This window comes from Equus quagga, chromosome 2, assembly GCF_021613505.1.
Source record: "Equus quagga isolate Etosha38 chromosome 2, UCLA_HA_Equagga_1.0, whole genome shotgun sequence".
NCBI classification, from domain to species: domain Eukaryota; kingdom Metazoa; phylum Chordata; class Mammalia; order Perissodactyla; family Equidae; genus Equus; species Equus quagga.
In genome coordinates this window covers 107,132,185-107,158,959 of record NC_060268.1, presented here as the reverse complement: position 1 = coordinate 107,158,959, position 26,775 = coordinate 107,132,185, and the positions used below count along the sequence as shown (strand labels likewise).

Genomic DNA, 26,775 nt, shown 5'->3' with positions numbered 1-26,775 from the left:
GACCTTTAAATAGCCTGGAAACAGTTAACAGAGACCACTGGGTCTCTGTGTTTGTGTGTCTGTGGGCAGCTGTTTGAGACAGTAAAGCCTGATTATGAGCGCTAGTGATGGTCAGTGGTGTTGAATGTTGGGTGTTGACAGGTGCACTGGTTTCCAGAATACATTTCCTGGAGCAAGTGGCATAATCTGATGTTCATTTCCAGAATCCTCTGTGATCTAAATCTCTTCAGGTAGGATTGGCTGCTTGAATCTGGCACTGATTCCATATTCGGTTTTATGCTTCTTGAGGAACTGTCTCCTGAGGTGTGTACTGTACTTTGGGAATGGGTGAGGGCTGGGTTAGGATTGCAGCTGTGCGCCCCGAGGCCTAATGATGATACCCAGAGAACCATAGGATATGACTGTGGCTCACAGATTTGGTGCAGCAGCTGTGGCTGGCCTGCTGGCCCAGAATTGCGGGGAGAGGCACGTATTGCTTGTGCGTATTGCCAGAGTCCACGAGTGCAAGGGCAGAAGTCAGCACTTATCACTGTGCCGGGAAGAGATCTCATTTGGAAAGGAATTTTTATTTTAAAATAAAAAATAAAAACAAAAATTAGCTTTCCCCTGGTGCTGGCCTTTCCTGAATACTAGCAAGCCTGTCTTAATAGACAACGGAGAAACAGTGATTTTGAGCTGGATCAAGTATTTCTGTTCTTCTCAATGGAAAGAAAACATTGGCTTTCACTTTCTCAGAGCCCCATTTCACTGCGAAAACAGCTGAAGAACCTGCTGGTAAGAGCAAAGGGCCAGACCTCTCTCTGCCTGCAAATCTGGTTTTCTGGCGGAGCTTCCTGTGGAAGCGTCAGGTGCCTCCTTTCAGCAATGGCCCAGGGAAGAGGGGAGCATCTTCCCGTCTCCCTGACCCCCTGCAAGGCAGCCCACAGCCCCAAGTTCTGCTTGAGAAGCCTTTGCTCTGCCGAAAGCTCGCTGATTTTTTTTCTAAAGGTAAAACAAGGCAAAAGACAATAGCCCCTTGCCTCAGATAAACCACCTGCTTGGTAGGAAATGAAGCAGAACCTGGAGTCCCTCATGCCTCATGGAGAATTTGTGGTTTCCTTTCCTGTCAGTAAACAAAAGCCATCAGTTAAAAGAGTGGGACCTTAATTGTTTACAGGATGTTTGCTGTTCAAAGGAAGGAGAAGTGCCTTTGACAGAGCTGTGTTCATTGTGTGGGGGACGTTACGACATTGGATTAGGGATCTCTGCTGGAGAAGAGAAATGCACCACACGTTTAGTCACGAAACAGACTGTTTCATCAGTAGGACTTTTAAAGACTTGTTTTCTAATAGTTGAAGGTTTTATAATGTATCAGCCTAAAAATGTAGAAAACAGAAAGCCTCTTTGGAGAAAAAAAAAATTGGTTCCTAAAACTTTGAAAAATATTGACGCTTTAGAGGGCTTGAATTTTTTGAAATTGTGCAAGTTCGTGCTTTGTTTGCAAGAACCATTTATCATTTATAGTGCGGTTATGGCTCCTACGTAGGCCTCCCCAGGTTGCTTTTCTGTGTATCTAGTGGTATGTCTGGGTTCCCTGGCGTACCCGCACCATGGCGGAGACCGTCTCCATCTTTGTTCCCTCGGATCCTAGCATGTAGCTGGGAACAAGGAGGCGCTTGGTGGGCACTTGCTCAGTAGATGAATGCTTGGTTGGATTGAATAACTAGTGAAGACTGAAACCGTGACATCAGATGCTCAATAATATGTTCTTTTCTAATTGCTTAATGTTAGGAAAACTTTTTAATAAAAGCTTTGGTTGTTTTGCTTTTTTTTTTTTTACTATGGTAAAATATCCGTAACATAAATTTTACCATTTTTAAGTGTATCGTTCAGTGGTGCTAAGTACATTGAAGTGATTGTGCGACGATCACCTCCATCTGTCTGGAGAGCTTTTTCATCATCCCAAGTAGAAACTTTGTATTCATTTAACAATAACTTCCCATTTCCCCCATCCCTGGCCCCTGGCAACCGCCATTCTTTCTGTGTCTGTGAAGCTGATTATTCTAGGTACCTCATATGAGCATTTGTCTTTTGTGACTGGCTTATTTCACTCAGCATAATGTCTTCAAGGTTCATCCATGTTGTAGCGTGTGTCTAAATTCCCTTCGTTTTGTGAAGCTGAGTAATATTCCATTGGATGGATATACCCCAGGTTATCCATTCATCTGTTGATAGACACTGGGTTGTTTCTACTTTTTAGCTATTGTGAATAATGCTGCTGTGAACATGGATATACAAGTAATCTGTTTAAAACTCTGCTTTTAATTCTTTTGGGTATATACCCAGAAGTGGAATTGCTGGATCATATGGTGATTCTATGTTTAAGTTTTTTGAGGAACTCGCCATACTATGCTGTAGGTTTTCAAGCTCAGAATTTGCTAGGCTGTAGAAGTTACGTCAGTGAGAATTTCTTTCCTGTCTCTTACCCCTGCACGTAATCTTATATTCTGCTAAAATTGAGGGACTAATAATAATAACTCTTTATCAACTGTAAGTGCTTCATAAAAATTGAGACAGATTGAAAACGATGGGCTTTCTAAAGCGAAGGCCAGTTATAGCGTTCTTGGTAGGTGACCCTATAATTTATCACCTTTCAAAGAGGGGCACTGTTAATGCTATGCTGGGACAACAGATGTAAACTGGCCATCTCCAGACGCTCCACTTATTGGGGTCTGTCTTTTGTAGGAAGCTGAGTATAGGGCTGCACACCACACATTGTTGCATTTTGAGTCTGTGCAATGTCAGGTAGGAGTGTGGCCCCAGCGCACCTCCAGTTTAGTTTGTAGAAATTCTTATAATTACTATTTTAAAAAATGATGTAGTGAAAAGATCATGATCTTAGGAGCCAGGCTGACCTGAGTTCAGAGCCTGCTCTGTGTGACCAGCTGATTCACTTTGGGCGAGTAACTGTCCCATACAGCACATCTCCTCATCCGGGGGGCGGAAAAGGATGATTTTTTAAAGGTGATTATGAGTTTGTAAATAACGTATATAACATGTTTAGTAGAGGGCCTGGTCCAGAGTGTTGCATAGCTAATAGGGACCACTGTTGCTGTTCTTAAAAGCAGATGCAGTGCGACAGAAGTCAGTACCGAAATAGACACCTGGAGCAAAAGTTCTCAAAATTTTGGTCTTAGGCCCCCTTGAGGATTATTGAGGATCCCAAAGAGCTTCTGATGATATGGCTTATCTCTTCTGATACTTAGGATATTAGAATTAAAATTGAGAAGTTTAAAACCATTTATTAATTAATTGAAAATGGCAACAAGCCCTTTACATTTTACTATAAATGTGTTTTATGAAAATCACTATTTTCCAAAGCAAGAACATTTAATGAGCAGAATGGCATTGTCTTACATTTTGCAAATCATGTTAATATCTGGCTTCAGAGAATACAGCTAGATTCTCCTGTCTTTTGCACTGTGATATGTCACTCAACCTCTGGAAGTCTCCACTGTGCCCTGGGGGAAGGAGAGTGGAAAGATAAATAGTGTCCTGGTACCGTCATGAAAATGCTTTTGACCTGGTGGTCCCCTGGAAGGATCCTGGGAACCCCCGGGGTTCCTCAGACCATACTCTGAAAACCACTGACCAAGCGTTTTTCTGTGAGTCTGAACTGGGTCTCTTTCTTCTCTTGTAGGATCTTGCTCCTGGTTGTGCGACCTGAAGCCTGCTGTTCTCCCTGCAGGTAAGCCTGTCCAGAATGCCAGAGCACAGAGCCTTCCTGACCCTGAACAGCTGCTCTGAGTTTTAAATTGGGCTTACGTGTCCCATTAATGGTTGTTTTTTTTAAAAGAAATATATAAAGATTATTTCTCTTCCCCTTGGCTTGTAGATTGAATGTTTTGATTTTTCGCTCTTCCACAGTAAACATGGGCTTTAAGAAGCCCATTTGAACTTTGGAATTGCCTGAATTGGGGGCTTCAAAAGGAGTCACAAGCAAGCTCCTCCGAGCATCTCTTAATGTGTTTAATAGGATACGTTGTTTAAAATTGGTTTGTAGGTATCTACATGGAGTGCCCCTTAGGTTAAAGGGCACAGTGTGAGTGTAGTGGTGGGTAAGTGGTGGCACAGAGGCAGCTGTCCTGGTGGAGGAGTCTGGCATGGCAGGGGTGCCCTACCTGATAGGAGGCATTGCAGGAAGGCCATGGAAGGAGCAGCTGGAGGACGGCCCAGGCTTCCTGGATGAGCTCCAGCCAGCTCTGCTTGGGGCCCAGGGGTCCCACCCTAAATACTTTCCTCAGCCAGAGAATAAAGGCAGAGCTAGCTGCTCCCTTGCTGTGTGTGTTCACAAATGTGGCATTTTCTGTAGCAGCAGGAAATAAGATGGGTTTGTGCAGGAGCTGTCAGAAGTAACCATCGCCTGGCTCATTTGATCTCTCCACTTGGATTATCAAAAGTAGATTGCCATCCTTCTCTCTCAGTCTCTCTGTCTCCACACACACATGCACACAGTTTTCTTCTGCACTATTTAAGGATAAGTTGCATACGTCATGGCCCTTTACCCTCCCAGTACTTCAGTGTGTATTTCCTAAAAATAGAGATACTCACTTAGTTAACAGTAGTTCAGTGATCAACTTCAGATACTTTAATATTGAGTTTTTATTTATACCTAATCTATTACTTGAGTTTTAGTATTATCATCTGACCCAACATGTCCTTTCTAGTGTGGCTGTCCCTCCACAGGAGTCCAGTCTACAGTCTGGTCCTGCATTTAGTTGTTGTGTCTCTTGACCATCTTTACTTCCACAGCCTTTGTCGTTTATGTGTGTTGGTGCATTTTGAAGTCTTTGGCCTGGGAGCCTGCATTTAAAAATTTTTTAAATGGATAAGCACTTGAACAGTGGCCAGGTGTCATTGGAGGAAGCAGTAGATATCCATCACATGTTTTCTTATTACAAATTATACATAAAATATAGGTATGTTGAATGGCGAAATTGTGAAACTACCTGCAGGAGAGAGAATAGGAGAAATCGAGGAAACAGCAGAAGAGACTCTCATCCAGAGAAGATTGTGTTCCCCCTGAGATGTGGCTCAGAAGGCTTGGCTGACATGCTCATGAACGCTTTTGAGCCTGAGTAAATTCCCCTGTGGAAATAACAAGAGGGAGGTGATTTACATTTCAGCGTGGGAACGGGAACTCTGACCTAGGTTTGTTGGAAGGAAGGACCCTCCCTCACTTTGTGCAGCAGGACTTAGCCCTCCTGGTCCATGGTCCCCACTGAAGCCGGGTGCTGAGTTCATTGTGCTACTGGCCTCCAGACTGCTCAGGGCACCTCGTGCGCCCGGGCACAGCTCTGACTATCCTGTCTGTTACTGTGCTTTTGTGCACCGTGGGGAAATAGCTGCTGCCTGGAATGAACACTTTCTAGGTTTTCTCAAGTCAGTTGCGTGTAGCCGCTAACCTAGTGGATATGGTCTTAGTTAATTTCTTTATGGTTAATTTTGGTGAGTGAAGTTATGAGGATCTTATAGAAATGCAACAGTATAAACATTTGTGATACATGCTCATGATTTTAAGCTTCCATACTTCATTTTGTCAAAAATTAAATTCTTGAGTTTTTAAATTTGTAGGTATGTTCAGTTCAGACAATGCAGAAATATATAAAGTAGAGCGTAAATCCCCACTGTGCTCTTACTCCCGAAGGCGATCACTGTTGATAGACCTTCTTTTAAATCCACGTGCACACTCTTTAAAAACAAAAACAAAAATGGGATTAATCAATACAACCTATTTTGCCAGTTCGTTTTTTCACTTACCATTACATTGTGGGCATCTTTTCATCGTCACCATTTAGGTAGTTCCTACTGGTTCTTTTTAATGGTGAATTATTTTTCAGTGTGTAGATACACTGTAATTTATTTAATCCCTATGGAAGGACATTTAGGTACTTGTCATTGTTTGGTTCTTATTAACAAAATGTTTGTTTATAGACTTACGCAACTATTACCTTAGGATAAATTCCTGGCCATGAAATGCCTGGGTGAAAGAGCGCACACACTTAAAGTTTTGTGGCTGTTGCTAGATTGCCCTTCAGATAGATTGTGCCATTTAAGATTCCCTCAGTGACATGAGGGAGCCTCTAGCTTTCACCCACAGTGAGTAGTCTCAATATTTTATTCTTTTTTGATTTTCATGTAAGAAGTGTTTATTGCTTTAATACTTACGTTCTTTTCTTTTTAAATTAATGCCGAAGTTAGGCACCTTTACATTTTTACTGGCCACTTGTATTTCTTTTGCCTACTTATCTCTTGAATTAGTATGTGTGCTGATTTTTTTAAAACTTTTTTATTCTGGGGGCCGGCTTGGTGGCACAGTGGTTAAGTTCGTACTTTCACTTCTCGGCAGCCCGGGGTTCACCAGTTCGGATCCTGGGTTCGGACATGGCACCACTTGGTAAAAGCCATGCTGTGGCAGGCGTCCCACATATAAAGTAGAGGAAGTTGGGCACGGATGTTAGCTCAGGGCCAGTCTTCCTCAGCAAAAAGAGGAGGATTGGCAGTAGTTAGCTCAGGGCTAATCTTCCTCAAAAAAACTAAAAAAACACCAAACTTTTTCATTCTGGATATTAGTCCTCTGTTACATGATACAAACAAGTATTTTTGCCAGTTCTTAGTTATCTTCTTTGTTTTACTGTTTGGGTCATTTATGGTGTGAATCCAGATGAACTCTTTAAGAAGACAGAGTGGAATAAAGCTGTGCTACCTCGCTTAGCCCTCTGTACTAGTTAGTCTTTTTTTTTCTGAGTTGAAAATCCATTTTAGGCGCTGTCTTCATATGGGTTACAATTACACCCCAATTAGAAGGGACATCACAAATCTTGGCAACATACCTGTTAAAAAGTATGAATGAAGTTCATTTGCTTTGCTTTATTTTCTCTTTTTCAAAGACCTTTATTCTTACATAAACTTATATGGAACAAGTACATTGTTTGAAAACTGTAGATCTTGTAACAGCATCAGAATTTAGGAGGTGACATACTGATTTATTGCTGACTTGTTGCACAATCCTATAGAGATGGTGTTACCGTTCAATGTCCTCATTTTCCCATTGGTGAAGTTAGGACCTCTTTGACTCAGCATCATAAAGGGTTAGAAGCTTATTTATCAGGGGATTAGGGGACTTGTTCTGTGGAGAAAGAAATTACTATGATTAGGGGATTCCTAAGAAAAATTTGGGCTGAGCTTCAAATTCTTGTCCTTACAAAGATGAGTAGAATTTTCCGAGGTAGTTGGTACCATAGGGTTAGTGGTGTGTATTTCAGCCTTCAGACTTCTGATAACAATTTTTAACTGCTTAGGCATTTTCTTTCTTTCTTTTCTTTTTTTTTTATCCTGAAAGTTCATCTTTTATTTAACCTTTGTGAATGATAGTCCATTTGAAAATATTATGTTAAAAATGAGTCTCAATCCACTAGTGTATTTACCAGTTGCATTTTAGGGTGAGGCAATCCCAAGTAGGCGCCATTTTTGTAAACAGCTCTATTGAGGTATGGTTGACAAGTAAAAATTGTATGTATTTAGGGTGTACAATTTGATGTTTTGATATACATTGTGAAATGATCACAACCATCAAGCTAATTAACATATCCATCATCCCATCTAGTTGTCTTTTTTGGGGGGTGTGTGTGGGAACACTTAAGATCTACCGTCGTAGCAAATTTCAAGTATACAGCACAGTATTGTTAACTGTAGTCACTGTGCTGTGCATTAGATCTCCAGACCTTATTCGTCTTGTGAAACTGAAACTTTGTACCCTTTGACCAAAATCACTCCATTCCTCCACTACTCTATGCTTCTGAGTTTGACTGTTTTAGATTCTGCCTATAAATGAGATCATGCAGTATTTGTCTTTCTGTGTCTGGTATCCTTAGCATAATGTCCTCGAGGTTCATCCATGTTGTTGCAAATGGCAAGATTTCCTTTTTTAAGGCTGAGTGATATTCCATTGTATGTATATATCACATCATCTTTATCTCTTCCTCTGTCTGTGGTCATTTAGGTTGTCTCCGTATCTTGACTGTTGTGAATAATGCTGCAACAAATATGGGAGTGCAGATGTCGCTTTGAGATCCTGATTCCAGTTCTTTTGGGTAAATAACTCGGAAATGGGATTGCTGGATCACATGATAGTTTTCCTTTTTATATTTTGGGGAACCGCCATACAGTCTTCCGTAATAGCTGTACCAATTTACATTCCTACCAACAGTGCACAACTGTTCCCTTTTCTTATTTATTTGTATCGAAGCATAGTTGACATACAATACTGTATTAGTTTCAGGTTTCAAGTGTATGACGTAGTGATTCAACATTTATATACGTTATGAAATGTTCATCGCAACAAGTTTAGTAAACATGTGTTACCATACAAACTTATTCCAGTGTTGTTGTCTATCTTTAGGTATTTTCTTATCAGAAAGTTACTGTTGTGATGACTGGAATATCTTGTTCCTCCTCTCTCTGCTCTCAGCTTTAACCTTCAACTTTCTGCCTTTTGAAAAGAATCAAAATAAGTATTGGCAAGGAGGGGGTGCCAGGCTTCCTTTTCATGCTATATCCTATCCTTTTTTCTTTTTGGCCACTTTTGTAAGACCAGTAGAATTCTAGGACTCTGATGGCCCTCTGCAGGGGCCATAATTTACCTTCATTCACTTAAAATGTTCTCAGACGGATAAGTTTCTCATTATCCTGCCCAGGTTTCTGAAGAAATATCATATTACTAGATTTCCCTGCTAGGGGCACCGTGCTGGGATAGACGTCATTTGCTTCCTTACAGCAGCAGCGCGCCATCTGTTTCCAGGATCAGGATGTCACGAATGGGTCTGAACTGTGGTGGTGCTTGATCCTTAACTCAGGTGCTTGGATATTGGGAAATGCATTAGCCTATATAGAAAACTTTTAGGTCATCTCTTGTCTCTTCCTTAAGTTCGTTTTTTGCTGTTTACACTCATGGAATTTAAACATGAGTTAACACAAACATTTTCCAGCTTATGTGGAAAAATATTTCATTTCATATCCCACTGTCAGCCAGATTTAGAAAGGTTTAGCCACCTCAGGCCAATGATCTTAAAATCTTGAGGACCTCAGGGGAAGGAGCCTGTGGGCTCTCCTGTTCGTGCCTCCTGGAGGGTGATTTTGTTCAGTAAATATTTATTGGGTAATTTCTGTAAGTGGTGCACCCTGTTAGGCATCAAAGGAAACAAAATGATTAAAATGTGGCCCTTCCCCTTCAAGAGTTTATAATCTAATGGAGAAGAAAAAATTATATACAAATAGCTTTAATGAAAGGTTCAGTGGCTATGCTCATCAAATATGAGGGCAATACTAGTGAGCTGAGGTGGCTGTGGATCTCTGCACCCTCCAGGATGTCTGGCATGTTGTAGGCACTGAATACACATGTTTGAATGGATGGATGAGTACATTTGGACGTGTACATGTTGGTGTACTTTATTCATAGCAAAAAGGAAGATTACTGTAGAAAGAGATAATTTCTTGGATTTATGTATGGCCCCATAGGGTATAAGAAATTGGTGACGTCACCAGGACCTTAGGGCAGGCTGAGCAAAGTCTGTCTTGAGAGTCGCCCTTTCCCTCGGCAGTCCTGCTGGCTCCTCGGCCGCCTCCTCCCAAGCCGGGGAGAGCCCTCCGTTTTCTGGAGCACCCGAACCCATCGCTTGAACAAAGTAGGATTTAGTCCTTAGTTTGATAGGTCCAGCACCCTGGTTTCTCAGGACTGATTCATGCTAGTCCGACTAAAAAAAAACTGCTTTGTACTTGGAATTATTTTTCTGAATTGACAAGGTAAGATACGCTTTTCTGGATAACTAGGAATTTCTTTCTCTTCCTTCTCTTTTTCCAGTTTCTGTTCTTACCATTAGGTTCCATCTAGTTGAATAAATGACAGTGTGCTTTATGTCTCTTATATTACAAATAGTTTTTCCCAAAATGTAACCCTCATCAACCTGATCACATGAGAGGGACTTTGTGATTGAATGTGTGTGACATACACGTATCTCATTTGCAATATATTTACAGGTCATTTCCTCTTCTTCCTAATAATTATTGTTCATTATTGCAGCTTTATTTGCTTACTTTTCACTATGTGGTAGATAATATTTTAGTATTTCACCTATCTCATTTCCTCTCCCAGCAGATCTTTGAAGTAGGTTTTATTATCCACATTTAAAAATAAGGAAACTGAGGCCCGGAGAGGTTAAATGATGTGCTCAAGGTCACAAAGCTCTTTATGTTTGGAGCCAGAAGGAGCTGGGCTCTCAGACCTCACTCTGTGGGAGTGCCCTAAGGGTAGGTGACTTCAGGAGTCCCATTTGGTCTTATCTTAGAGAGATTTCTGGATGGATCTTATTTTCTGCAGGCAGATATGAGAAGAACCAGAAGGAATGGTTTGTACAACTGATAATGCCCATATCCATATACTGATAATGTGTAAAGATAAACATACTGATATTGTGTAACACCAAATGGAATCCTAACAAAGCTTTAAGAATGTGTACTAGAATAATATGAAACAATCGTATGTTCTAATAGTCAAGTGAATGTTGCGTGGATGACCCATGCATGGCCCGAAGATGCGTTTACCCCTGAGTGTTATGAATGCTGGATCTTTTCCTAGTTAGTTGAATCTTCAACTTAAGTGGCTTCTTTGTGTAACTGACAATTCTGCATAACCTCTGAAAGGTCGATGGGACCAATATGAAAGTCAGTATATTAGGAATTCTCATCACGAAAGGTCTGAAATGCAATCTGGAACTTTGTATAAGTCTTCTACAGTGTTAGTATTTGGAAAACATTTACAGTACTGTATTATAAAGTACTGTATTATAAAATGCAGTACTGTATTGTCATTCTGTCTATTTCCTTAGTGAAAAGCTGCTAATACTTAATGCTTAGTTCATAAACCCGAAAGCCAGCGGGGCTTTCTCACAAAACGCATTGTAATTTTGTGAGTTAAATCTCAGCGCTGTTTGTTTTATTTCCTTTTTTTGTTTGTTTTTATTAAACATTTCTCTAGAGGAAATATCTTTGGAAGGTTTCATAAAGGAGGCATTCAAGGAGGAACAATGAATAGCATTAAGATTTTGATTCTGGAGTAAAAGAGCTGTTTTTCCTTGCTAAAAGCAACTTTCCCGAGTAATTAGCCGTGTGTCTGATAGAGGCTGAGATGGAATCATCCCCTTTTGAGAGCCATTCCAAATGCAAGCAGTCCTTCTGCCTCGAATTTCTGTGACCTGGGAGGTTGTAGGATCTTAGGTCACTTGGTCCCCTTGGCACCGTGAGGTGCAGTAGGAATAAAGTCACTGCTTCTATAAGGTGGTTTATTTAGAGAGAAAGGACTAGAGAGTCTGCATGTGCAGTGAAATGTGCTAAGTGTTTATATTTAATTACCTCCTGACAACTGTGAACAAATTTCCGAGATCAGATTCTTTGATTCTCTCTGCTGTTCAGTATAATGATGATAAAAGCTAGCAGTCTGTGTTGTAAGTCTTGTTGTAAGCCCTTGGCAGGTGCTCTTTCCTTTAGCACAGACTGCTCCTATGGCCATCTTCCTGGCCCTGCGGATGCAGGCACTCTGAGGACAGAGATGCTCAAGGGACTTGTAAGTGCCAGGGCTACCACTCTGGCCTGAGGAAGGAGATTCTAGTGCCCGACTCTTAGCCCTGAGCCTGCGCTGGCTCCTGTGTGTTTGCAGAAAAGAATTTCTGGCAAATGGGCTTGGTGGAAATAGTACAATTTAGTGATAAGAACACGAAAGAACCTTCATTTTAAAGTTGGAACAACATTGGGGTTTGCCATCCAGCTTGTCAGATTATTAATTTACTGTAACCTTAGGCAATTTACTTAATAGCTTATATGCCACAGTTTTGATATTGGCAAAATGAAGATAATAATCTATCATAAGATTTTTATCAGGAATCAGCGAGGTAATACTTGTTACAACTGATCCAGCTAGTTTATTTCCTTTTGATTTTACCTGAAAAATCAACGGAAGTCTGTTTGTAAGATGCTATTATTTATTACTTCTCCTATCTTAGATTTGTCCTGTCCCCAGAATAAAAATCCATACTAGAATCTCTTTTTTATAAATATATTAAGAAAAGAAAAAGTGAATCTCAAGTTAATATTGGGGATTAGGGTGTATTAAAATTTAGATTTTAATTTTTTACTTCCTTGTGATCTTATCTGACTATTGTGGTGGCTGGCTATTGGATCTGGGTTTTTATTCTGTCTAGTGGTAGTTTCCAGAGGAGTAGCCCTGGTGGCCTCTTGGTGGCCCATCCTTTGCAGCCTTAGTCCCTGCCGCTTACCCCCTCCTTCTGGTTTTTGCTGCCTGCCTCTCAGCCTGGGCAGTGGACCTTACTTGGCCTAAAATTAGCCTTTGTTGTTTTAAGCAGTGGTTCTCAGACCTAGCTGCTCATCTGAATCACCCAAGAAGCTTTTAAAAATACCAATGCCTAATATTTAAAACTGGTATTAAAACTGGTATTTAAAGACTGAACTGGAAACTGAATTTGACATCTGTCTTTTTTTTAAAACTTCCCCAGGTGATTCTGACGCACAGTATAGGCTGAGAACTGTGCTTTAGTGTAAGGGAAACTTGCAGGGGCCGTATCCAATAATTATTATAATGTAATCATCACCTTCATGTCTCTTTCAGTGGGGAAAAATGGTCTCTTAAAAGTGGCATTGGATACTATCGAAACGTGTGGCCCAGTTCCCTCCTGACCCCCCCCCCATTTTCCAGTATAGGCTGTGAGGCGTAAGCTGGCTCCCTGTGTGTCAAACAAGGTGAGGAACCCAGAGGAATCCAGGGGGAGGCGACCTCGGGGGCTTGGGTGCAGCCTGCGAACACATTTTGGCATTCTTTTCCATTCCTTTGTCTATTGTTTGGCAGTTTAGCATGTAGGAATTATTCTTTGGTGTGATCTGCCTGCCGAACCATACTATTTTTAGGCACTAACCCACACAATAGGTTTATAAAAAGGCTATTGAACCTTTTGAGGCTGCTGGATTTTGTCTGACAAGGGCTGAGTTACAAGTAGGCTCTCCCGCCTCACAGTTCAGGCATGTAGGATTTTTTTGTTTCTTCTTTAGAAAGAGTGTGAATAGCTTAAAAATACAGTGGTTTGGCAGTCTGACAGGTGACGCCAGGTGTCTACACAGCTCTCCTCCGATGGCCTGGCTCACCAGACACAGCTTCGCAGGTGTTTGTTATGTTGCTAATTTTTATTCTCTGTTTCCTTTTAAAATGTGCTAAAATATGCAGAGTTAGTAAGTGCTGGGGGGAGAAAAGTGAGCATGTGAGGCATTTTCTAGTTCTTGAATCTCTGCCCTCTGTCTAAGAAGATGTGTTTCCTCCACTGAGGGGGTGCCCTCGCCTGAGTCTGCTCATTAAATGGATGAAACAGATAAACCCAATACTAAATGTTATTTTAAATTCGTTTCTAAAATGGCAATCAGACCCTGCTGTGTTCTGATCCATTCTCAGAAATATGTGTCCGTCCACTAGCAGGCAGAAACATGAGGTTACTAGTAGTTTCGATGGAAAAACAATCTCTCATTGTAAAATCACGTGATGCCCTTTCTGTGTCTACATAACAGACTGGGTATTATTTCTGATTTTTTTCTTCCTTTATTGTATCTCCCTCCATTAAAACGCTATAATAGGCAGTGTATTAGAATTACGGCTATGTAGCTTTGACTTTTTAGAGTACATATCTTCATAAAGATCATTCCCAAACTAATTTTCCACCAGGCAATTAGCCAAGTAAAGACTTTCTGCAGCAATGCTTAGTGAGAGGATAGAATCTTAAGTTAGCTTTGATGACTTTCCTGATTAATACTGACGATTTTTAACTCCTTGTTTCTGTTGGTGTTACAGGTTTGTGATTTTCCTTAGCATTTGAGATGTGCTGTTGGGATCTGTGTCTCTCTGTAAGGACAGGCCTAACTGCTCTTGTCAAGGAGTGTTTTGGTTTCCCAACTACTTTTGGACCATGCCCCCCATTTCTGCTCATCAGTATTTCTCTGGGGCCCCATACCCTCCAGACCTCTTTGGGGATTTGTTGCTGATCTAAGGAGCTAATCCACGTTAATGCCATGGTCCTTCTCTCAGGGCCTCTTAGAGCAGCTGGAGCGGTGGGGACCCTTCAAGGGGTTGGCTTTTTGGCCTTCCCTTCACCTCTAGCCCCAAAGGGGCTTAGTAATTTCCTAACCTTCATGTCAAGAGTTACCTTAGATCTGCTTGAACTGTCTGTTCCCAGGAGCACTCCACACACTGCCCTCTGTCCCCTCCTCTCCTGCCCCTGGATTTTGATTCAGTAGGTGAAGGTGGAGGTAGTAAATGGAATTTTCATCCAGATCTTTCTGATGCAGTTGTCTGTGTGGACCACTGAATGGGAAGCAGCCATGTAATTCAAAACTTCATTGTCTAGATGAGACATTCAAAGCCCAGCAATGGTAAGTATCTTGCCCAGGGTCACACCTAAGACTTGCCAGTCAAAGGTAAAAGACTGTATTTCCTTCACTTTTGTATTGTGTATGTAGATGTTGCAGAAATGACCAGAAAGTTAATTGGGCTCTTTATCCTGGACACAGGCAAATTGCTGCTTTGCTCGTTAGTTTTCCATTTCCTGTTGCTAGAGACTCTGTGTGTGTGTCCCTGTGACAGAGAGAGACATAGGATGAACCTGTCATCTGTGTACTCACCCTGTGCAGGACCAAGCTCAAGATACTGAGTCTGAGATCCAGTTTGAATTCTTGTATAGTGAAAGAAGTATTGTTAAGTGTATTATTTTGCCATTGTCTCAGCCTCATGTTTGTGTTGCGTGAGTGCTCTGGTTAGTTTCCCATGCTGATGGATTAATTAGCAAGTTTCATTTGACAAAGCAGGTACGGATCAGGGGCCGTTCAGAGTCTGGCAAGTAAATGCCTAAAATGTCTTTATTATGATCACTTAGTGACTGACACATATTTGCAAGTTCATTTAAAATAAGCAAAGCTGGCTTCCTGAAATTTATCTGAAACCCCACTCTCTTTTACCCTGAGAGAAAATGCTATAGAATTGGGAAGAGAATCTAGGCTGGGGTGGTCATTTATGTCATTTATCAGGAAGGTCCAGGGTTTCATATTATTTGACTGACTTTTATTGACGTGGAGAGATTGTGGTATACCTCCCAGGGAACTGGCACATGTAGGGAACGTCTGTACCAAATGACTCTTTTTATATGTGTGAACAAGTGTGTTAGAGTCACAATATGTTTGTCTGGCACATGGTAGGTGCTTAATAAATATTTGATGAATGAAAGTTAAATGCTTTAAGAAAGGCTCCTTTTACATCTATTAGAATTCTAGCTCAGGATACAGAATTCTAGCAGTGTTTTTGTTTACTTTTTCCTCCTCATGAATATCTGGGCTCTAAAATCTAGTATTTTTAGTGGGATAATTTACATTTCTTATTATTCAAACTTTATATTTTGGTATTTTTCCAGTAATGGTACCTCTCATGATTCTGTTCCCTTTGAGAAGTTCTATCCGGTTGAAAGCTTATATTCTGGCTGATTTTAGAACTCATCACCAATGCAGCCTGGGCCCGGGGGCTGCTGTGGGAGAGGCTTTGCATCAAGGCTCCTGGACGCATCAGTGAGCCTCCTGAAGGCTGGAGGCCTTGCCCTGCCCCAGGCCTGGGCCTTCTTCCTCCTCGCTGCTACCCCTCCTGCCCACGTCTGTCAGGTGCCCAGGCAGCTGAGAGCTAGAAGTTTTCCTACTGAGCAAACTGAGCACTTAGCAGCGAGCTCCTGTCCTTGAGGACCAAGCCATCATTGGAAAACTTTCCTGTGTCTGAGGAAATTATGCCCTTTTAAAGGGATCTGTGAGTACTCATTAACTTGATAGGTGGATGATCTGAAAAAGAAGACTCTGAATTAAATTTTGTATTCCCAGAGGTTTTACTAAAGACCAGTGGGGAACATGATTGACAGGGAATAGCAGCTTCTTTGGAATGTTGCTATTTGGTTATATATTACTAATGACCAGATCACTGATTTCTTGTTAGCTGCTTGGTTTGGGGATGTGCTTTCTGGTCAGAGGCGGTTAAGCAATTCTATCCTAATTGTCTGATGGACAGGAAAACGGAATTGCTGGCCACAGTGCTGCCACCATTGTGACAGGGAGAACTAACTCAGACTAAGTTTCTTTGCTGGCAATGTAGGACTGGCCAAGGAATAAGTCTGTTCTGAGCTAATTCTTTTGGGGCCCTGAAGATCCAACGATTCTGTGTGTAACAGAGATAACAGAGTAGGCAGGGAGAAAAAGTCAGGAACAAATTGAGGGGAACCAACAGGAGGGAAATGTGTTTCAGGACTTGAGTTGCTGACATGTAGGTATTACCCTCCCTGAATCACAGAAGTTTCATGCCCCTGGTGAACAGATGGATCAAAGTCGCCTTTAGTAGAAGCATCATGGCTCACTCTCACAATGCAGCAGTTTCCTGTTTTAAAGTAATATACACAGATCTTCATTTACTGATAAATTAAAGGATATTTATATTTGTATCCAAAGGCTTTTTTGATTTATTGGGGTTTGCCCATTAACAGTGATATGTACCCCATATATGATATTTGGATAGAAAGAAGGAAATAAAATCACCACAAGTGCCAAAACCCAAAGATAAAAACTTGATGACATTTCTGGAGAATTTTCTCCATCTTTTTTCTATGAATAGGTGCGTCCATGTGTAGTTATATAGTTGTGAACATTGTGTATATTTTGGTATATTTTTATTAAAGCATTCTGACATTGCACATCTCATTATCTCATGGTCTTTACAGACAGGATTTTTGTGCTAGAACATTTAATGCATTTACCGTACAGAAGCTGGCACAGTAATCTTCTCAAGAACACAGACCTGGGCAGAGAGGGGCTGGCTTGCCCATGCGGTTCCCAGTTTCGGTGGCTTTGGTTGCGGAGCCCAAAGCACTCTGTACACATTTAGATCTAGCTGGAGCTGATCGAGTTTATATTATTATTTGCCCGTATTGAAAGTGTCCCTTCTGTATGAAGATGTGGAAGAAAGAGTTTATTAAATGAGACCCTGGTGCCCAGTGATAGAGCTCTGCATAATGAAAATAATTTACTCAGCCTGGCTGATTTCTAGCAGAATCCTTGCTTTCCCAATGACTGGCAGGAGGAAAGCTGGGGGCTGTGGCTCCCTGCGGGGCTTGGAGCCCTGCCATCTGGGGTTGCTTGGGTAAATTCAGACACTCCCCTACTTTACATACTTGAGATCACCCATCCACCCGTGGGATGAGGACTCTAGAGTGTGAAATTAACACATCAAGTGAATTTATATCCTGGTAGCCTTGGGCTGGTTTTTGCAAATTAAATTTTGTTGAAATTAGCCTCAGTCTTGCCAAAGCAGTATTAATTTAGTTTTGGCGAAGCAAAACTGTTTCTGTGACATTTCCACCCTGAGAGGAAAGAGTTTTGTTTTACACTACGACGGTGAGTCGTGCTAAGTAAATTGTTGTCTGTTGGGTAAAAACTAGTAATGACCAAAAGTGATTACCCTCAGTAAAAACTTGATTCACACAGTGTAGAAGTCTGAAGAAAACATGCATGAATACAAAGGATGACGCATAAGCCAGCAGAAACGCCAGCCAACTCTTCCAAAAGAATTTTATGGGCGATATTCATTATTTGGCACTCAGAAAAAAAATGATTTGTGTTTTCAGCTCACTGAGAGTGGATCCATCTTTCAGACCATAATCATGTTAACTAAGCTCACTAACCTGAGTATGTAAAAGCATGCCTGCTTAGTAATTTACAGAATTAAATATAGCCATCATTGGAAGCTGAAAACCGACCTGTTCTCTTCCCCACGTTCTCTGCCTGAAGGTAGCAGAGGGCTGTAGGTTGCTTGGCTCATTTGCCTTTGGAACAAGGGAGATGGGCGAACTGAGCAATCGCCGGATTCAGGCGAGGACCCCATAAGGGAAAACTTCCTGTCTATGGCTGAGGTTCCTTCTCCCCAGAGAATTCTCTCCAGAATTTGCTCCGAAATTCTCCTTTTACCATGTCCCCAATCCCTGACCCAAACTCTTTCTTTAATTATATTTTGCCATTAATTAGGATACAGTCAAAGCTTGCAGGCCTTGAGGCTTCGTGCTCTTTAAAGTTTAAATCTCAGAGGGTGATATTTCCCCCTTATTTCTGAGCTCTCTGGGGAAGTTTCACTGTGCAAGACGAAAGCCCGTGGCAGCTGGCTTTCCAGGTAGGGTTCTGTTAGAACAACGCCTTTAGGACTTATCACCTTTTCCAGTAAGGCTGTTTGTTTTGGCTTACTCTCCACACCAGCATTGCTTTGTTGATGTAGATATAAAAATATTTCACCTTTTTGTTTTAAAGGTATGATTTATCTCTCGACTGGTTGCATAACAGTTGATGTCATGCTGGCACGGGGTCTTTGCCCAGCTGACGCTCTTCAGTTCTGGGCTGGCTGGCAATATTTCATTTAGCTGATATATATATGTATATTTTTTGTATCTTCCCTGTGCCAGGTAGCTTGTTAGGCAAGGTGAGAGAATACAAAATTGAATAGATTTCTCTGATTTCTTGATTCTCAGTCTCGTGGGCGAGACAAGCATGTCAATAAACATTGGTAATGTTGGACCATGTCTGCAAGAATACAGAAGAGGCCAGAGCTATGGCTTCCCAGAGGCAGAAGAGTACATGGAAGACAGCAGCTGGAAGGAAAATATTCTTGGGGAATATTGGGAAGTCCATCGTGCCTGGGAGTTAACAGGGGCTCAGCTGTAGGGAATGGAAAGACTGTTTGGGTTCATCATTTGGTAGGGCCTAGTGTGCTGTGGGGTTAGGAGAATAAACGACATGCCTATGAGGAAACACACAAGGAAATCTGGGGAGATCTTGGCTAAAATTAAACACCCACCGCTGCTATATGTGGCTTCCACCACTGATAAGCTAGCTAAACAACTGGAGCCCCTTATCTCACCTTTATTAGGGATACGGAGAAGTACATTATAGGGTGTCTTATGGAAAGTAGAATGCCTGCGCCTGTTAAGGATCCACTGAGATCCATTAAGGATGTTACATCCTCCCATTCATCCTGTATGCCTCCTGGTTCTCTGTGATAGAGACAAGACCAGTTCAGCAGACATTTCCCCCACCACCTCCATGGATTCATCAGGCTCTGTGCCAGGCTCTTACCTCCCTCTAGCCCATTATTTTATTGAGCTGCTCTCTCTAGTATTTGTTCATCTTTTCTCATGGAGCACAGGCGAAAGTTCGCCTTTGTGGGATATAGGAGTTTCTCTCCATTCTTGACTGCTGTCCCAGAGCTGTTACAAGTGCTGGCTTGCATCTCTCTTGGCCATTTTGATTTCCTGTATCCTATATTTGCTGAGATTTTGGTATCTGGGTCTGAAAAATTGAGTGAAATGAACTTTTTTAAAAAGTGTACTTTTATCTTTTTATGGGTAAATCGTCTTAGCTTTTTTTTTCAGACTTGGGTCTCACCCCAGTGTTCATTAACTTGGAGCCTTCAGTTTTGGGTGTTTTTTAACTGTTTGTAGAAGAAAGGCTAAGATGCCCAGTTTTACAAAGCTAAAGTTCAAAGATTCTCAAATGCAATTGAAAACAACTCCCGATGACAACATCATTTCTTTTGACTTTACCTTGTTGCTGTCTCCGTTGTTAGTTTTTCCTGGACCACAGACTTCCCTGTCTGGTTTCTCCCTATCTGAACGTAGTTTACATGCCATTAACAGCAGCCTCCTGGGTTGCGAGGAGTCCATTCTGCTCGGTGTCTGCAGCATTAGAGCACATTTATAGAGTTCATTTTCACCTGATGTTAAACGGCACTCTGGCCCTGCCCTGTCACTCAAGGGAGGGAAGAAGAGAAGTTTTGGAGTTGGATCTTCCTTTTAAAAATGTAAATGAGATCACTTATTTGGGCATCTTTGCTTAAGCAACAGTACTGGCACCACCACCACCAAAAGCCTGGGGCTCCAACCAGTGAAATAGATGTTGGGGAAATTGGAGGGCCTGGGGCCGCCAGCAAAACCCTTGATGATAGAGACTTAGATTAGTTCAGTATACTCCTATTAGTGTCCAGAACAGGCAGAGTTATCAGCTTTAATAACAGTCTGCACATTGAACTTTGGACAGCTCAGTGGATCCTGAATTCTTGAGGCAGATATTTCAGACTGTGAACACTCCTGCTATCTCTGGCTGTAATGTCATGTCTAAGGAATCCTGTGTTAGCTCTTGGGGGCTATCACCAAGGTAGGTGATCCCTGAACTGTTGACAGTCTTCTGGGTTAACTTTGGCTTGTCTTGACTTGATAATGCTGTTCAAGGGCATTGTCGCAGTATCCAGGTTGCCAAGGAAGCAACTTTTTAGTTAATACCCTTGTGATGGATGGATCCCCTCGCCACCCCACCCCTCCTCCCCATACGTCTCTATAGTGGGGAATTCACAGAATGGTTTTGTTTAGAAATATTTTTTGTGCTTTCTAGGACTGGGAATGTAGAGTCCGATCTCTCCTGCTGTTATGTGCTTTTCATCTTTTCATTTATTTGGAATTTCCGAAGACTGAGTGGGCTAGTTGGTTCTTTTTTGAGTCTGCGGATTTTCTGTAAAGCTGATGTCATGGTCTAGACCTTTACCCTTACATATGCAAATTATTAGATTACATTTGGCAGAAATGGGGTTTTGTCAGAGGGAGTTGAAAAAGGTGGATTGTGTATCAGCCGTCTGCTTTGTCTTGCACTTAGCAATATTTCGGTGACAGCTCGTATGTGGCAGAGCAATTTGAGGTTCTGCGGTCTGTGGCCTTTGGTTAGAGTCTGTCTTCAGCAGTTGTGATGAGCGGTCGGCCTGTCCTTGCTCACCCACCCGGAGGTTCATCTGTTGCTCCAGGTTAGCTGTAGCTAGACGAAGCGTGTCCTTGTGGGTCCACTTACCTTCAGACTTTCCTCCAGAAATACCTGCTTTCCCACTCTGGCCTAAATTATCCTGGAGGCGAATTGTTGAGTCTGAAACACTTTCTATTTGATTTTAGGTCCGGGGTGGGGGTAACAAAACTACAAGATAAATCTGTTCTGCTGGGTGATTTCACTCGTTTGATGCAAGTGTGTCTTGTTTTCTCAGTCCTGCTGAGATTAGGGTGTGATTTGGAGCCTAGACATTTTTTAGATGCTTGTGTTGTATCTGATTTTAAAGTAAAAGCCTCTGCCAGAGTTGACTAATTAATGTACATAAATTTGTAAACTCAATTTCTGGTTTAGCTTATTTGCTTTTATTCCATAGGCAGTTATTACAAGGAAGCAAGCCAAATACTTACTAGAGAGAGAAAAGAGGGGCATCTGATTTTGCTAATTACAGACACAAATGCCTGGTGTGCAGAACCTCTCGCTTAGACATTCCTCATTGGAAATTATTTCCTTATTGTTATTTTAATAAAAATAATTGTACCTTTTTTAGCCTGTTAGATAAAATTAAACTGACAAACTCTGTGGAATGCCTGGGAACAACATCCAGCTCTCCAGCAGCAGCTGCAAGGCCACGGCGCACCAAACATGGCCTAGATGCAGATCACATTTCTAGAAGGAAAACATCCTCATGTGGGCCACAGTGTCAAGATACGCAGGCATCACATAAATAGTGCAAATAGTGCACTCTAGTTAAAATAGGTAACTGTTTCATTCTTCATCAGACCAGTGTTCTTGCAAAAGCGAACTGCAGGGAAATCTAAGCGGTATCCTGAGAAGGAATAAAGGGCACTATTTTTAGGGAAGCATTGTGGAATGAGTTTTCCTCTTGAAGCTTTTGGTATTGGAGAGGTTGACTTAAAGTTTGTTAAAAATAGAACTTTAAATGTAAATATTTTATTTCATAACCCCTTCTCTTGGCACAGCCACTTGCCCATATCTTTTCCTGTGTGGGCCACTCTCCTTTGTATTGTGGACATCTTGGTCCTGTTATTGACGTTCCAGACTGCCTTGACACTGATGTGCTGTATCTTATATCTAACTTACAGATCTTTCCTCCTTTTTCCTTCTTTTCTGGTTTCCTTTGGTGACTGCATTTAAATAATTTTAGCACTTGTTAACATCTGTCTCTCAGAGGCGCAGACAGGAGATCAAGGTAGAAATTTAAAATAAAATGTATCCATTTTGGTCCTTCCTAGTCATTCTTTTGAAAAAATAAATATTTTCTTTGAGCTGAAACTGAAAGCAATGTTGTGGGAAGATTTGTTTGTTCATCTTGCCTCCTTGGGTAGCTTATAAACTTCCTGAAGTCAGAGTTTATGCATTATGTATCTTTCATCACGTACCCTGGGGCCTTGCCAAGTAGTACACACTTAATGAAGGCTTGAATGAAAGAATGAACACGGGTTAGCAGAAGTTTGATTTTGTCGATGCCTTATCTGTTCTTAATTAGAAAATTTGTATTGGTCGCTCCTTGGTGGCTCCAGCTCCATAGCGAATATAAACGTGCAGTGGAACTCTAGGAATTTATAGTCTGATAACAGAGATTGGAAATACAAATAACAGAAAAGGTCAATTTTTAAAATGAGTTTTATCATAGAAGAGGATTTAGACATAGATGTTTTATAAAGGGAGGAAAACATTAAATAGCTGCCCACAGGGGGAAGAGTATAAATACAGCAGATGGGGGAGCAAGCAAGCCCTGTCTGAATCCAGCGTTGGCTCCTTTCTCCCTGGCTGCCTGCCCACTGGGCTAAATACTTTATATAAACTAAACCTCTCTCTGACATAAAAACCTGTTATTTTCAAGATAAAGTTAAACTTTCTTGGTCTGGCTTTTAATGCGTAACACTTCAGCAAAATAAGTAGTCTTTCCAGCCTTCGCTTTTACTGTTAACTTCAGTAGGGATCCTTGGCTCCAGCCACACCCATTTATCCATCACCCTCCCTCAGGGTTTTCATAGCCTGGAGTGCTCTGCCCTTTTTCTCTCTGTGAGGATGGAGTGGAACCATTCTTTGGGGCGCTGCGCACAGCTCACCCTCTCCCACGGGGGCCTTTTTCTCCTCCCTCTAAATCCTAAAGCTCTTGCTGTGAGGACCCCTTGTTGATCAGTTTTGGCATACTGCCTTTCATTTTTATTTACTTTTCCGATACTCGCAGCTCATCCTCCGTTAGTTTGTTATCCGCCCCCAGTGCAGCATGGAGCAGTCAACAAGGCTGGCAGCCACACCCAGTGTTCCTTCCAATCTTTTAAATAACATTTTGAAAACAGTATTTTTTGTTAGTGTCTCTCTCGAGTTTCCTTGCTCCATCACTTCCCCCGTGGAGAAGAGTTTGCCCATCCTGGGTTCGGTGTCTGCATGATGGAGATGGCCTTGAAGTGGGACTGGCATAGCTGCTGCTCCTGCTGCTGCTGATCGTAGCAGCCGCGAGAACTGCCATGATTATTAATACTCAGAAAGGCAGAATCAGCTGTTTTTCCAAATATTTTTCCGATTTGTGTAATACTGTTTAACTGCTTCTCTGGTTGAAAATACTGCCGCTGTTAGGATTATTTCTTGTGTAAATGAAGGCGCTACATAAACTCTTGTGATTGGCAGCGCTGTTTGCTTAAATTAAAGCTATCCTTGTATTGTAGTTTCTATATTGGTTTGAAAATAGATAAGAATACCAAAAAAGATGGCGGAGTAATTAAGTCTGACTTCTGGTGGCTGGTTGGATGAGAACATTCATATTTAAAATTCTGAGAAATGTAAATATTTGACTTGATATAATGTGGCCATGCATTCTTCACTGGATCCTGATTATTTAAACCTTCTATCGAGCTCTTAGACAGATGGTCTTTTGAGTAATGAACACTCCTTTGAATACAGAAAGATGCCATTTGGTAAACTGATGAAGTAGCGTTATTGATAAATATTTTATGCAACAGAAACATCCAGAGCGAGAGTGGGCAGCTGCAGATTAGAAAATCCTCAACTCCGTCTTAGGGAGTTTTCAGGCATTTCAGCATTTCAACAGCTATTCTCTATTTCTGCACAGGAATGAAAAAGAGAATCATTGTCACAGGTACTGTAATCAAACTGTATTTACTAAGCGTCCCTTTGCCTGAGAGTCCGCCTCCTCCCTGCTGGTTATTATAATCTAAGGCGACAAAACAGAAGTGATCGAGGAGAAATAATGTTGACCTTTATTTTTGTATATTTAACCTTAAAATGTAAGTTGCCTTAGCAGATTTTCAGTTTAAAAAAAAGACTTAGTTTTTCCTCCCATATTTGTGGCTCATGCCCGTGTCCTACCCCCGCTGAATTTTAGGTAAGTAGAGTACCTCAGTGATTTGTAATCAGTAGGAAAAAAGTGTGCCACTTAAGTGAATTTCCTAGATAATGGAAGCTCCCATTGAATACCATGCCTGTCTTGATCATTTAGCATAGATTTTTAATTATTTCTAAGCCTTCTCTCCTGCCAACCTGTAACCCCCTAACTGCTTATGCTCCGATGTGGTCGGCTTTAATTCTGTTTACTTTTCCACAACCGTGAGGACTTTGCTTTCAAATCTCTCCATTTGGGACTAATTAGGAAAAGACGTTTGGAGGAATGAAAAGTAGGTTAAAGAGGATGGCAGTGTAAGACCAGTAATATTTGCAGTGGACCCTTAAGAGAAAGAAGGGGAATCGAGGGGGGTCTGTTGGTGAGGTAGAAGGGAGGGAGACAGGACATGTGTGATGTGAGCTGGGAATGGGGGCAGCAGCTGGGGATTTTACTGGCTGCTCTTGTTACCTCTGCTTGGAGGCCAGGCGGTGTGGCTGCAGCATTCTCTGGGGCAGGGGCCACGAGCTGTGTGGAGGGAAAGGTGCTGGCAGCATAGGCTTAGAGACATCCAGGTCCCGTGTTTCCATGTGGCGTGCAAATCCTGGCTAGTGAGAGAAGACTTCTTTTCTTTCTCGTATTGTTTCTTGAAGAACCCCCTTTGGTCAGTTTTATTCAAGCATCTTCAAATTCTGTCATTTGTCTCCCTTGCCATATACTGGCCCCTTGGTGTCTCCAGAGGTCTGTGCTGCTTGATATGGACCATCTTTCCCCTCCTCTGCCTCATCTGCCGCACGGTTCCTTCCCAGCCCAGACCCCCCATGGACCAGGCCTTCTCTCCTCTGTGCCTTTGCACACACTGCTGCTTCTGCCTGTAGTCAGTGCCCTTTCTTCTCACCTGGCCTGGTGATGTGACCTGCCCCCCCCCCGCCCCCCCAGGCCAGGACTTGGCTGGAATGCCATCCTTTGTGATGCGTTTCATACAGAGAGTTTGCACTGCCTCTGTTCCGGGGAGCTTGGACCCTGTGGGATTGTGTGCATTTACATTGTCACCAGACCGTGGGAGGCCTGTCTGTGTCCCTCTCCTGGGGCACTCCTGCGGCCAAGAATGTACTTGCCTTACAGTAGGCGCATAGTAAATGTGTGTTGAAATAATAAATGAATGAAGTATGTTTATGAGCTGATCATTGTTTGGGATTATAAAACAAATGTTTTGTCTTCTGTGAGTCTTAATATTGTGGGAAGGTAAACCCCGAACAATTCAGATATCCTGGGTTTCACAATAATGATGAACTGAGGCAAGGGCATGTGGGGTAGGAAGCAGCTTGGGGTGGTGAATGAGGTTGTTTGCAGTCTCTGAGAATATTCCCTCTGGAGAAGGGTGGCTCTTCAGCTGTGTTTGCTTATCATAACAAACCTTAATCTTGTGAGCCTGCTATTAAGGCAGCCTCAGAGCTGCGGGAGGAAACCATCCAGTTTTCCAATCTGTGGTTTACAGAATCTATTAGAACCCTTGTGATTTGGGCTCAGCCTTCAGCGTATGCATGATGACTGTAGTAATATTCATACGAATATTTATTTTTCTTTTGCTCAAGTAATTACTCTGTAGAAAAGCTTGTCTGTAAAAAGTGGATTATGTAATTACTTCTCTAGAAAATTGGCTTTCAACTTCCTCTTCAGATTAGTGTTTGAGAAGAACAGGAATCGCATTGTGGGACCCACCAGGAGTGCGCCAGGCTCTGTCTGGGCTGTTCTGTGTGGGCTTTGCACATCACAGACGTTCCATCAGCCACTGTGAGCAGAGTTGTGCCTTTGTCACGGCGCCGAGAATCAGCCTTGGCTCTGGAGGTGAGGGGGTCTCCTCCAGATCTTTAGCATTTTGGAGAAAACTGCATGAAGACCGAGGAATTTGGAAACAAAATATACTGGGCCAGCTACCTTTGGTTCATTATGTATCAATAGGAATGCTGTGGAAGGCCTGAGAGAAAGTCTCTGTGAATAATGTGGGATTTGGAGGATGGTGATGCTGGTGCTCTTTCCTAGATTGGGCATTTTCACAGTTTTTCTTTGTTATCACTTTGCTTTGCCCCCTCCCAGCTAAAGTGATCTCAGAACACATTATGGGAGCCATGAAAATGATGGAAACACTCGTGACTGGAATGCGACTCATGACCCTGTCCCTAAGGATTACCTGATTGTCACTCAGTGACCGCCTCTCCCGAAAGGGCTTTTCATCTAGTCAGGGCTGTGTTCCCGTATCCGTGGCCACCTAGACTTGGGGAAGCTGGCCTCTCGCTCACCTTGGATACTAATCTCCTGTCTGTTACTTATCCCAGCTCTGTGTCCTGTGTCTAACAATCTGTGTTCTTGCGGCGGGGGGGGGGGGGGGGGGGGGG

The 26,775-nt window shown here is 42.1% G+C and overlaps 1 protein-coding gene across 5 annotated transcripts in view; it reads left to right on the top strand.

Annotated features, from left to right (window-relative positions):
• Positions 1–26,775, top strand: part of SIPA1L2 (signal induced proliferation associated 1 like 2) — a 210,694-nt gene that overhangs the window by 44,038 nt on the left and 139,881 nt on the right. For all 5 annotated transcript variants that reach the window (XM_046652986.1, XM_046652984.1, XM_046652987.1 and 2 more), the window contains exon 2: positions 3,680–3,727. The gene's annotated coding sequence lies outside the window, so the exon portion shown is untranslated. The remainder of the gene's footprint in view (positions 1–3,679; positions 3,728–26,775) is intronic.